The sequence below is a fragment of the Belonocnema kinseyi genome, chromosome 8, assembly GCF_010883055.1.
Source record: "Belonocnema kinseyi isolate 2016_QV_RU_SX_M_011 chromosome 8, B_treatae_v1, whole genome shotgun sequence".
In the NCBI taxonomy this organism is placed as follows: domain Eukaryota; kingdom Metazoa; phylum Arthropoda; class Insecta; order Hymenoptera; family Cynipidae; genus Belonocnema; species Belonocnema kinseyi.
The window spans coordinates 34,030,117-34,039,890 of NC_046664.1; the positions used below are offsets into that span (position 1 = coordinate 34,030,117).

General features: G+C 34.1%; 1 protein-coding gene across 1 annotated transcript in view; it reads left to right on the forward strand.

The window, feature by feature from the left end:
• The window catches only part of LOC117178022 (E3 ubiquitin-protein ligase MYLIP), a 349,268-nt gene that overhangs the window by 67,631 nt on the left and 271,863 nt on the right, over positions 1–9,774 (forward strand). The gene's annotated exons all lie outside the window — the stretch shown is intronic.

Below are 9,774 nucleotides of genomic sequence, written 5' to 3' on the forward strand. Positions count from 1 at the left end.
TCGTTTTTTGAGACTTAGGGGTTGAAAATGACTGCGTTCCCCGGCAGCTAGGGGGACGAAACTTTTTTTGTAGCTATTTACTACCAAAATCTACATTATCCATGTCTAACAGTTAAGGTAAGGACACTTTTATATTTTTTTTATTTTTCGTTTCACATAAACGTTGGAAACTTCAGTTTCATAATTCAACGGTTATCTTTCAGTAAAATGAGCCTCTATTCCCTCGTATTACATACTGTACGACATGTAAAATCCACTGAACCGAGATTAAAATAGTAGCGCAGTGGACATTACCGAAACATCGGTACATGCTACCGATCCGCTCGGTTACTAACTCGCCCCTAAACTCGCAACGCAACCTATCCGTCCAGAGCACCGGGTGAATTCACAACGCAATCGGAAATGAATGGATTGCTTCACCTAAAAAACATTCCTTTTTGACATTTCTGTGACAGTCGTGACATTACTACATATTCCCACTTTGCAAGGAAGGGGTTTTATAAAAATAATACAATTTTGGATGGCACAACTTATTCACAGATCGCGCACACTGGAGAGTTTATTGGAGCAAGACGTATTTTTGTTCCGTGACTGTTTCACCTGACGTATAGATATAAGATCTAAACTGTAGTCTACGCCGATAACATAATTTAAATCTCTTTATTATTCGTTAAAGTGACATGATACTTCGTAATTGCAGCATTCAGGAACTGTACATAATAGCGACTAGATCGGTAAAATCTACTGATCTGCAGGTCAGCACCACTTGAGAATCGGCACTAGTAACCGTCAATGATAGTCATACTTATTTGCCTATAATTGTAACGTTTAATGAACTGTCATGTTGTCCATATACGTACTAGGAAGATCGGTAGGTTTAACTTAATTTTCAGTAAAATGTAAGGTTCTTTTTTCTGCGTCCAGGGACTGGTCCGGTTTGTGAAAAAGAAAGAAAAAATGGAGAGATGTACACAACAAACTACTGATCTGTAGGAAGTGAAAAGACTTAAGACAAAAGAAGACTTTCAAAAGAACCCTCCCAGGCTACATAATAGAAAAACGAGACTGTTTCTTTGTTTTATTCTCTAGAATGTATGGACAATGTAACAAAGCGAAAAGTTTTTTTTTTACTCAGAAGGGTTGGTTTTAGAACTCGGCATTCTTAGAAGTCCACTTTTTCCAAACTGATAAATTTTCATATTAAAAAATTGATATAGATATTGCTTTGATTCTCAAGTTCTCGGTTTTTCATTCCTCAAACTTTTCCACAAACCTTCATTTCTAGAGGTAAAGTTTCTACTCGACTTTTCCCCTTTTCTGTAACCCCTATAGAAGAAGGTGAAAAGTTGAAGGTGGACACCTCTTTCAGACTGCGGGACTATTTTCTCAAATTGCTCACTAATGTAACTAGTTTCTTAGTTTGCCTTTAAATGTATTTTCAAACTTTTTCTTTAAATTGGATAAAATAACATCCGCCATATGAAAAATCGAAATTTCAAAATATTGCAATATTGCAAATATTGTAAATAAGATATTAATTTCGATGAATTAAAAGATTTAAACAAATCTGAAAATATTTCGAGAGATTTTTCAAAATTTCACGAGATTTCAATAGATTTCGAATGGGGTTTAAGGATTTTATATGATTTTTGGGATTTAAAAGGATTTTCTAGCATCTTGAAGGAATTTGAAGATTTAAAAAAACTGCAATAGAATTTAAGAGATATAAGGGTATTTCACGAAATTCCAAGAAAGTTCAAGGGATTTGAAAAATTTCAAAGAGTTTAGGTTAAAAATTGATTTAATATTTGGTTAAAAATTCATGACTTTGGCTAAAAATTGAATTATTTTTTTGAAAATTCATTTTTATGTGCTCTAAAGCGTATTTTTGCAACTGAAAATGTAACTTTTCCATTCTTTTGTGAAAAAATTCTCTTGTTTGATAGTAAACAAATATTGGTTTAAAATTTCCTCTTCTTTGGTTAATGGTTGAAAATTCATATTTTGGTTAGAAAAAACAGGCACACGAAAAAAAAGGTCTTGTTCACCAGGCGAGATTAACATTTCTATACGTTTTTGGGGTTGCTGGATACGAATCCGGGGTTGGTTTGACTCGGTCAGGTCGCATTTCGTTCCTAACCTCAACAAAATTATGAAAGTTGGATCATTCATGGAAACACCCAGAAAGCAAAGCGGTTATATGTTTTCAGGTTCGCTGAATCCAAATTTAAAGGTAATTTGACTGGGCGAGGTCGCATTCCATTCATAACCTTGAAAAAACTAAATTTAAACATCGAAAACTGTCCCTGACACACCCTCACGCCCACACGCAAGACAGCGCGCCTACACTGGCTTAGTTACCTCAAGAAATCTGAGAACGAATCATTCTACACGTCCCCTTTCGGGATAGTTGTCATCGCCACAGTATCTATCAAAGCAGCAGGATGTTGTGCTACAGACTGATAGCCATGCTCAAAGAATGACCAACAAGTTCTATTTAACGGACGCTGAATACAAACAATATATGTTGAGAACAGTTTTCAGTGTTTTAATTTTTTTTAGGTTATGAATGGAATGCGGCCTCGCCGAGTCAAATGATCTTTAAATTTGGACTCAGCGACGCTGAAAACATAACCGCTTTGCTCTCTGGGTGTTTCCATGAATGTTCTAACTTTCATCATTTTTTAAAGTTAGGAACGAAATGAAATGCGACCGAGTTCAACCAACCCCGGATTCGGATTCAGCGACCCCAAAAACATATAGAAATTTTTATCTCGTCTGGTGGATAAGACCTTTTTTCGTGTGTCTGTGAAATTAATTATTTTTGGTTGAAAATTAATGTTCTTGTTTGACCTTTTTTTCAATTCATCTCTTTTCGTGGAAATTTCACCTTTTTTGGTTCGAATGAACTATTTGGTTGATCATTCATTGTTTGGTAGAAAGTGAATCTTCTTAGTTGAAAATTCAACTTTTCGGGTTAAAAATTGAACTGTCTTATAACAAATTCGTTTTTTCAGCCATTTGTTTGAAAATTCATCTTTGTCGGCTTATCAAATGAGTTCGAGGCTTGTTCTTATTAACCCCTCGGTTCTTGTCTCGTTATGAAGTATTGAAGACACGAGAATCTTAGTAGATACCAGACCTTGCGCTACTTCAGAAAGAACTCAGCAAAGTGGGTTTAATGGGATTGAAGGGGTTGAAGGGGTGCATGTGGAAATGCGGAAAACGCTTAATGAGGGGGTGTGGGGTGAATGACACAACCGAGAGAGAACATTTGAAGCAGCTATTGAATGTCTTACGCTCGAATTTCAGACTTCTATCTCGGCTTTGCTGGGACGATGCTCAGAACTTTGCGGATTCGTGCACCGCTTTCTAATGTTCCAGACCTTTTTAAAACCCTCGATTCAGTTTGGACTTAGAAGACGACCGAGATTTCCGGACTCGAGTCGAATCAGTGATAGAATGGGGTAAGGAGCGATATCGAGAAAATGCAATCGAAGAAATGCATTCTTTAATGGAGCGGTTCACTCTTTAAGGTTTGTGTGTGTGCGCGCGCGCGCGTGTGTGTGTGTGTGTGAAAGAAGAGGGGGTTTGAAGTTTAACATAGACGCTTACAATTAATAAATTTTCAACTTTGAAAAGCATAGCAGGGTTTGTCATAGCTTACTGCTGGCTGACGGCATTAGCTGTGCGAGGAATCTCGACTCGGGAAGAGTCGTGGATGTTTTTAAGACATTTTGAACGCGGATAGCACTCGGATGGGTGACCATATCTACGATTTAAAATTTTAAAACGTGGTTTTGTATTTGATGCGTCTAGTGGGAGGCTTTGAAGTGGAGGATAACTGAATGGTCGGGAACCATAAGGGGCTAATCCTTATACAGAAATTTTTTCAGTATAACGGAAATCTGTTTACCGAGTACGTCTTGTAGCCTTTTTAGGAACTTAGTTATTTTATTAAAAATATTAAGATTAATTTGTTTTACTTTCTGAAAAAGCACGATACGTAGGGCATATTGAACAACACATAAATCCAAAAAGTGAATTTAGAAAATATGGTGGGTTAGCCCCTTATGGTTCCCTACTATTCAGCCGTGTGAACTCGATGGTTAGATATCCAATATGTGCCGTGATTTGGAAGAACACCGTTAACTGCATTTCGGATAAGTCCCTCGAACCGCCGACCGTAAAATACTCCGATTTGCAGTTAACGGTGTTCTTCCAAATCACGGCGGATATCTACTTTGAAACTCGACAGTCAGAAAACCGACTGAACTCGGGATAATGGTTTTTTGTATTTTTCCTCTCTCTTGGGCCTCCTTAGTAAAGAAAAAAATGTTCACAGGCCCATGTCCATTGAAGTGGGTTTGTCCGGCTTATAAACCACTTATAAACCACTTATAACATGGAGTACACCGAACTCTCGCTTTCAGTCACTAGATAGATAGATAGATAGATAGATAGATAGATAGATAGATAGATAGATAGATAGAAAGATAGATAGATAGATACGTAGATAGATAGATAGATAGATAGATAGATAGATAGATAGATAGATAGATAAATAGATATTCCAATTGAAAACGAGTCAGGCGGCCCTCACTCTTTACGTTTCGATCCCCCCGAAATCAGTCCTAGGTTATTTGAAGGCAAGCGAGAGTTGGGTGTAATAATGTTCTAATTAAAATTTAGTCCACTACCAATGTAGGGTAAACCAGAGCAATTCAGGTGATCCAGTTGTAGTCGAACGTAATCCACCTACAATCCAGAGTAATCCACTGGTAATCCGTTAATTGGAAATAATTTCAATCAGGCGTGAACAGACAAAAGCGTTTACATCCGTCGCAGACCTATCTCGGGTTTGCTCCCGCCAACTGTCAGCCCCAAAATCAGCACAGCATCGGGGTTTCACTGTAGTTTTGATCTATTTTGTGGAACTGTTGTTTTTTGAAATTAATTTTCTTAACTGAAATTTTAACTATCCCATTTTTAGCTTAGAAAATAAGGCTAAATGTCTTTTTGTCCAAAAATTAATCTTTTTCGTTAAAAATTCATGATCTTGGTTGAAAATTCTACCATTTAGGGAAAAATATATAATCTACTTTGATGAAAACTCAAATTTTTTTCTAGGAAATTTAACAATTCTTTAACATTGTTAAAATTCGTTTTCTTTTTGGTTGAAAGTCCATTTTTCTAACCGAAAATTTAACTGCTTAATATTTAGTTAAAAATTTATCTTTTCCGGTTGAAATTGCAACTACTTTATTGAACTGCTTTGTTAAAAATGCAGTTTTTTGGTTGAAAATTCTTGATTATAGTTGAAAATGGTTTGATTGAAAATTGAACTATTTTTTAGAATTTTTTTTTGTTAAAAATTAAGATTCTTGCAAGAAAATTTAAGTTGTTGTATGAAAACTTAATCTATGTTATTGAAAATACAACTATTTGGTTGAAAATTCATGTATCATTTTTTTAGTATAAATTTATTCTGCTTGCTTGAAAATTCAAGCTTAAAAATTCATGCTCCTGAAGTTAAATTTACCTCTATCATGTTAATGATCTTTCTCAAATTAAACAACTATCATAAATATTCAAGATATTTTTCTCATAAAATTTTCTAAAGAAAGTTGCTGACGATTGTATGAAAAATCGTAAATGTAGTTGTAATTGATAAAGCCAATGTTAATTTGTGGTTTTCTGTGAAATTATATTTTTAGATGTAGTTATAGACTGCTGCACATACAAAGATGCATAAAAACATGGCACATTAAATAAAATGATGTACTATTAATTAACATTGAATAAAAAAGAAGAATCTTGTCTACAGTGGAAAGGAAAAGACGAATATATGAATATCTATGTTTCAACTGTTTTTTATTTTTCACACAGAATTCTTCTCTAAAATTTTTTGCAGTAATCAATGGGCCTTTTGTTTGTCAATTTCATAAATCAAGTTTAAGATTGAGTAATTCTGAGCTTGATTCTACACCTAGACCATAAATATCGAATTTTTAAAGGGATATAAGTGTTTCTTTTGTGGTTTTCGCGCACAATGGATACAAGAGACTTTTTTCTAATTCTCCAGGAATCGAAGTTTATGTTCAAGCGATTAAATTGCATATTATTCCATGCAATTAGAATGAATATTTATTTTCCTGTGCAGAAATTGCCCAACTTATTCCCAAGTTTCGATTTGGGCCCGATCGGATTTTCTGAATGTGGCCGCAAGGGGGCAGATAATGTGGCTCGCGTCAGAACCACGTTGGGTCGGGTTAGGTTAGACAAGATTATGTCAAGTTTTCTATTGTTCTGATATTTTTTTGTTTACATCTAACTTAAAATACCAAAAGCAAAAAGTACATTGCGAGTTCGGAAGCACAGAATTATTAGTGTGATTTCTTATATCCGCAATGAAGACGAGGAGAAACTTTCGAAAAGCGCTTACCTCCGATTAATTCGAAACTTTGTATACCTATGTATTTTGACGCGCTTATCAGGAATATGATAGTGAAAATGTCCGCAAATTTAATTTTTACAGTAAAAATCCCAAAAAACTAAAAAAATTTCATGTTTTTCCGTTTACTTGCGTCAATAATAAAAATTTTAAAAAAAGTTTTAAATGAAATTTGTAGACCTTTCAATAACACACATTTTATGTGGAATATGTTTATCCCCTACGACTGATAGTTTTCGAGAAAATATACGATGAATATGAAAAATTACGGAAATACTGCAAAATGTTCAGCAGTTCGACTTAAATTGGATGACAACATTATAAAAATTATAAAATGATAACAACAATATGTGTTTTTAAAAGATCTAATAATTTTTACCTGTTTTCGGAATATTTTAAAAAGATTGTCAACATATTTATATTGTCAAGGGCGAATGTTATACATTGTGAAATTAGTGACTTTAAAATTAGTGACGTTCGACTTCATTTGTTCCTCTCAAACTGCACGAAAATCATTTCTATTCTTAAAGTTGTACGTTAACTTTCTATCTATTCACATTACTTGAAAACATTACTTTATACAAAATATATGAATTTCAGGATTACTAATATTATATATTAAATGCTTTTAATATTTTCTCGAATATTGCTTCACTTTTAAAATCTCATTTCACGTGCCCCATTATTGTTAGTCAAACAAAAGAAATTCCAAAAGAATATTAAAAAGATTCAAAAATATCTATAATTAAAAATTCATTTATGAATGTGTGTGCATGTGTAAACGCTCTAAATTTGAACATTGTTTTTATAACATAATAGCTTTCTCCCAAATGCAAACTCTCAACGATAAATTCAAGGAATACAAACATTTCAATATTGTCGAATATTAAAAAATTGAAGTTTTGTAAAACACAAAGTTCGAAAAAAAATATTATTAAAAAAAGTTTTAAATTTTACTAAGTATAGAAATAAAAAGTTAAAGTGGCCAGATCTGGGCCCTGCTGTGTAAAGCGTGTCATTTAAGGTCTGGGGCTAGACAGCTTACCCTGTCGGTGCCACATTTGTCCCGATCGAGGCCCTAACGGCGCCCCACCAAAATTTCTGCACCTGTTAGCACCAGTTGAAAAGAGCCATTTTTGACATTGTGATAATGTATAGAAAAATGTCAAATATAGAAAAGTTGCTCTTTGGCCTACGAAGCACTCCACTATTTAAATTTTTTTCAACATTAAAGCGATTTTTGTCCAAGAAAGTGCCATTTTTCACACTACAATGCATCTAGATAACACAATTGACACATACGGGCGAAGAAACGAACTATTGCCTTTCTGAATAACTTTCCCGTTTACAGTTTTTTGATGGTTAAAATTCTCTTAACTTCCTACGAACTTAAAAATATGAATGCATGATTTGTGCAGTGTCTCGGGTAATAATTATAACTTTAAAAAAAGGATTATATATTCTTTACTCTGCCAATCTTAGAACAGCCTAAAGAATATTTCTTGTAAATTTCAACAACAAATTCTAAGGATTCGTTGTATTATGACGAGTTAAAGTAAAAAAAAAAGACGAAAAATTTGGTGTTCTAAAAAACGTACTCTCTCAGAATTATTTCCAAGCGCAATTAAATTCCCTTTAAGAATATATACTTTTAAGATAAAAATTCAAACCTATTTTTGAAAGTCACTAGGGCTCAAATCTGCTCAGCAGAATGATCCAAATTTACACTACCTTTAGAAAATAAAAATTCTAGTTTCGATGTTTGGTGATCGAGTTTTGGCGAAAAAAATGTAAGACGGTTATAAAATTCGGCTCTCCTGTTGATCGGGAGAAAACCGGAAATTGAAAATAATCCTTCGTGTAGACAATTTCAATAAGGGGATCTCCATAAACTACGTTACCAATTTCGGACCCACTAAAACAGACCAAAAATGAACAGTTGATGCCTGAACAAAAAAGTTCAAAACTTATTTTCTACTAAATACATAAATTTTCAACAAAATTGTTGAAATTTGAAGCCAAAAAGACGAATTTTCTACAAAACAGTTTAATTTTCAATCTGAAAATATTAAATTGGAACTAAAATAATGAATCCTAAAAAATTTTAACTGGTTTAACTTTAAACCAGATAATTCATTTTTTTACAGAAAGACGAATTTTCAACAAAATACATAAATTTTCAACTAGAAAGGTCAATTGTTGGCTAAAAATGGAAGTTACATTTATGGTCAAAAAAATTAGTTCTTAACCGAGGAGATGAATTTTCATCCAAAATGATAAATCTTCCAACAACAGAAAAATGAATATTTCAAGAAAAGTTTTCAAAATTCAACGCGAAAAATTATTTTTTAACCAAGAAGATTAATTTTCTTAAAAATGGAATAGTTCAATTTTCAACCAACGAGATGAATCTTCTAAAAACATGAATTTTACACTTAGTAGTTCAACTTCCAACCAAGTATTTGAATTTTTGACAAAAAATGTGACTTAAAAAAAAAGTTGCATTTTCAACACAATAATTGAATGTTATAAAAATAGTAGACTTTTTAATTTTTTTTAAACCAAAAATATAATAGTTTTAAACTTATTTAATTATCATTGAACTGTATCTCACCAACCTTCGTCATTAGTGCTACCCTCCCTCAGACTGGCAACGTAGTTTATGAGCGACCCTTAAGGAAAAAAGAAAATGGATTTTCCTCTCGAAAAAGTGAGGAATTCCCTTGTTAAGGGATTTTCTTAGGGCAAAGTCCATTGCACGTTCTTGGACAACTGGTCAACACTTATGGGAGGTAATTGCGTTATGTATCTCGAATTTAATGCGTGATGAAACTGGTATATACAATCTTGGAACGGAACAGCTCGACCAGTTGGCTCGGAACCTACGATCTTGGTGACCCGTGCCAGAAGAGAGAAAGCATTGGTCGTACAACACCTACGCTGACAGCGCGGCGCTGCGTGGCGACCGGGGCAAAACGGGGCGTCAGTAGAAACAGACTTAAAGGTTGCGGACTTTGGACTCGCTCTTTCTCTCCTTCCCACTTCCCTCCTCCATTGTTGAATCTCTCTTACACTTTACTCACATATCCTCTCTCTCTCTCTCTCTTACTCATACACACTTCACATGCTCCAAGTCTCTTTAAACCGCGCCTCCTCGCTTTAAACTCTAAACTGCATCACTTGTCTATAGTATTTCTGCCAGCCTATCAAACATTTTCGACTTCGACCTAATTTTTATTTTCCTCACAAGCACACTTATTTTCGGTTTCAAGATGAATCAGAACGCATTAGGATGTTCCAAAAATTCAACTCTCGGTCTT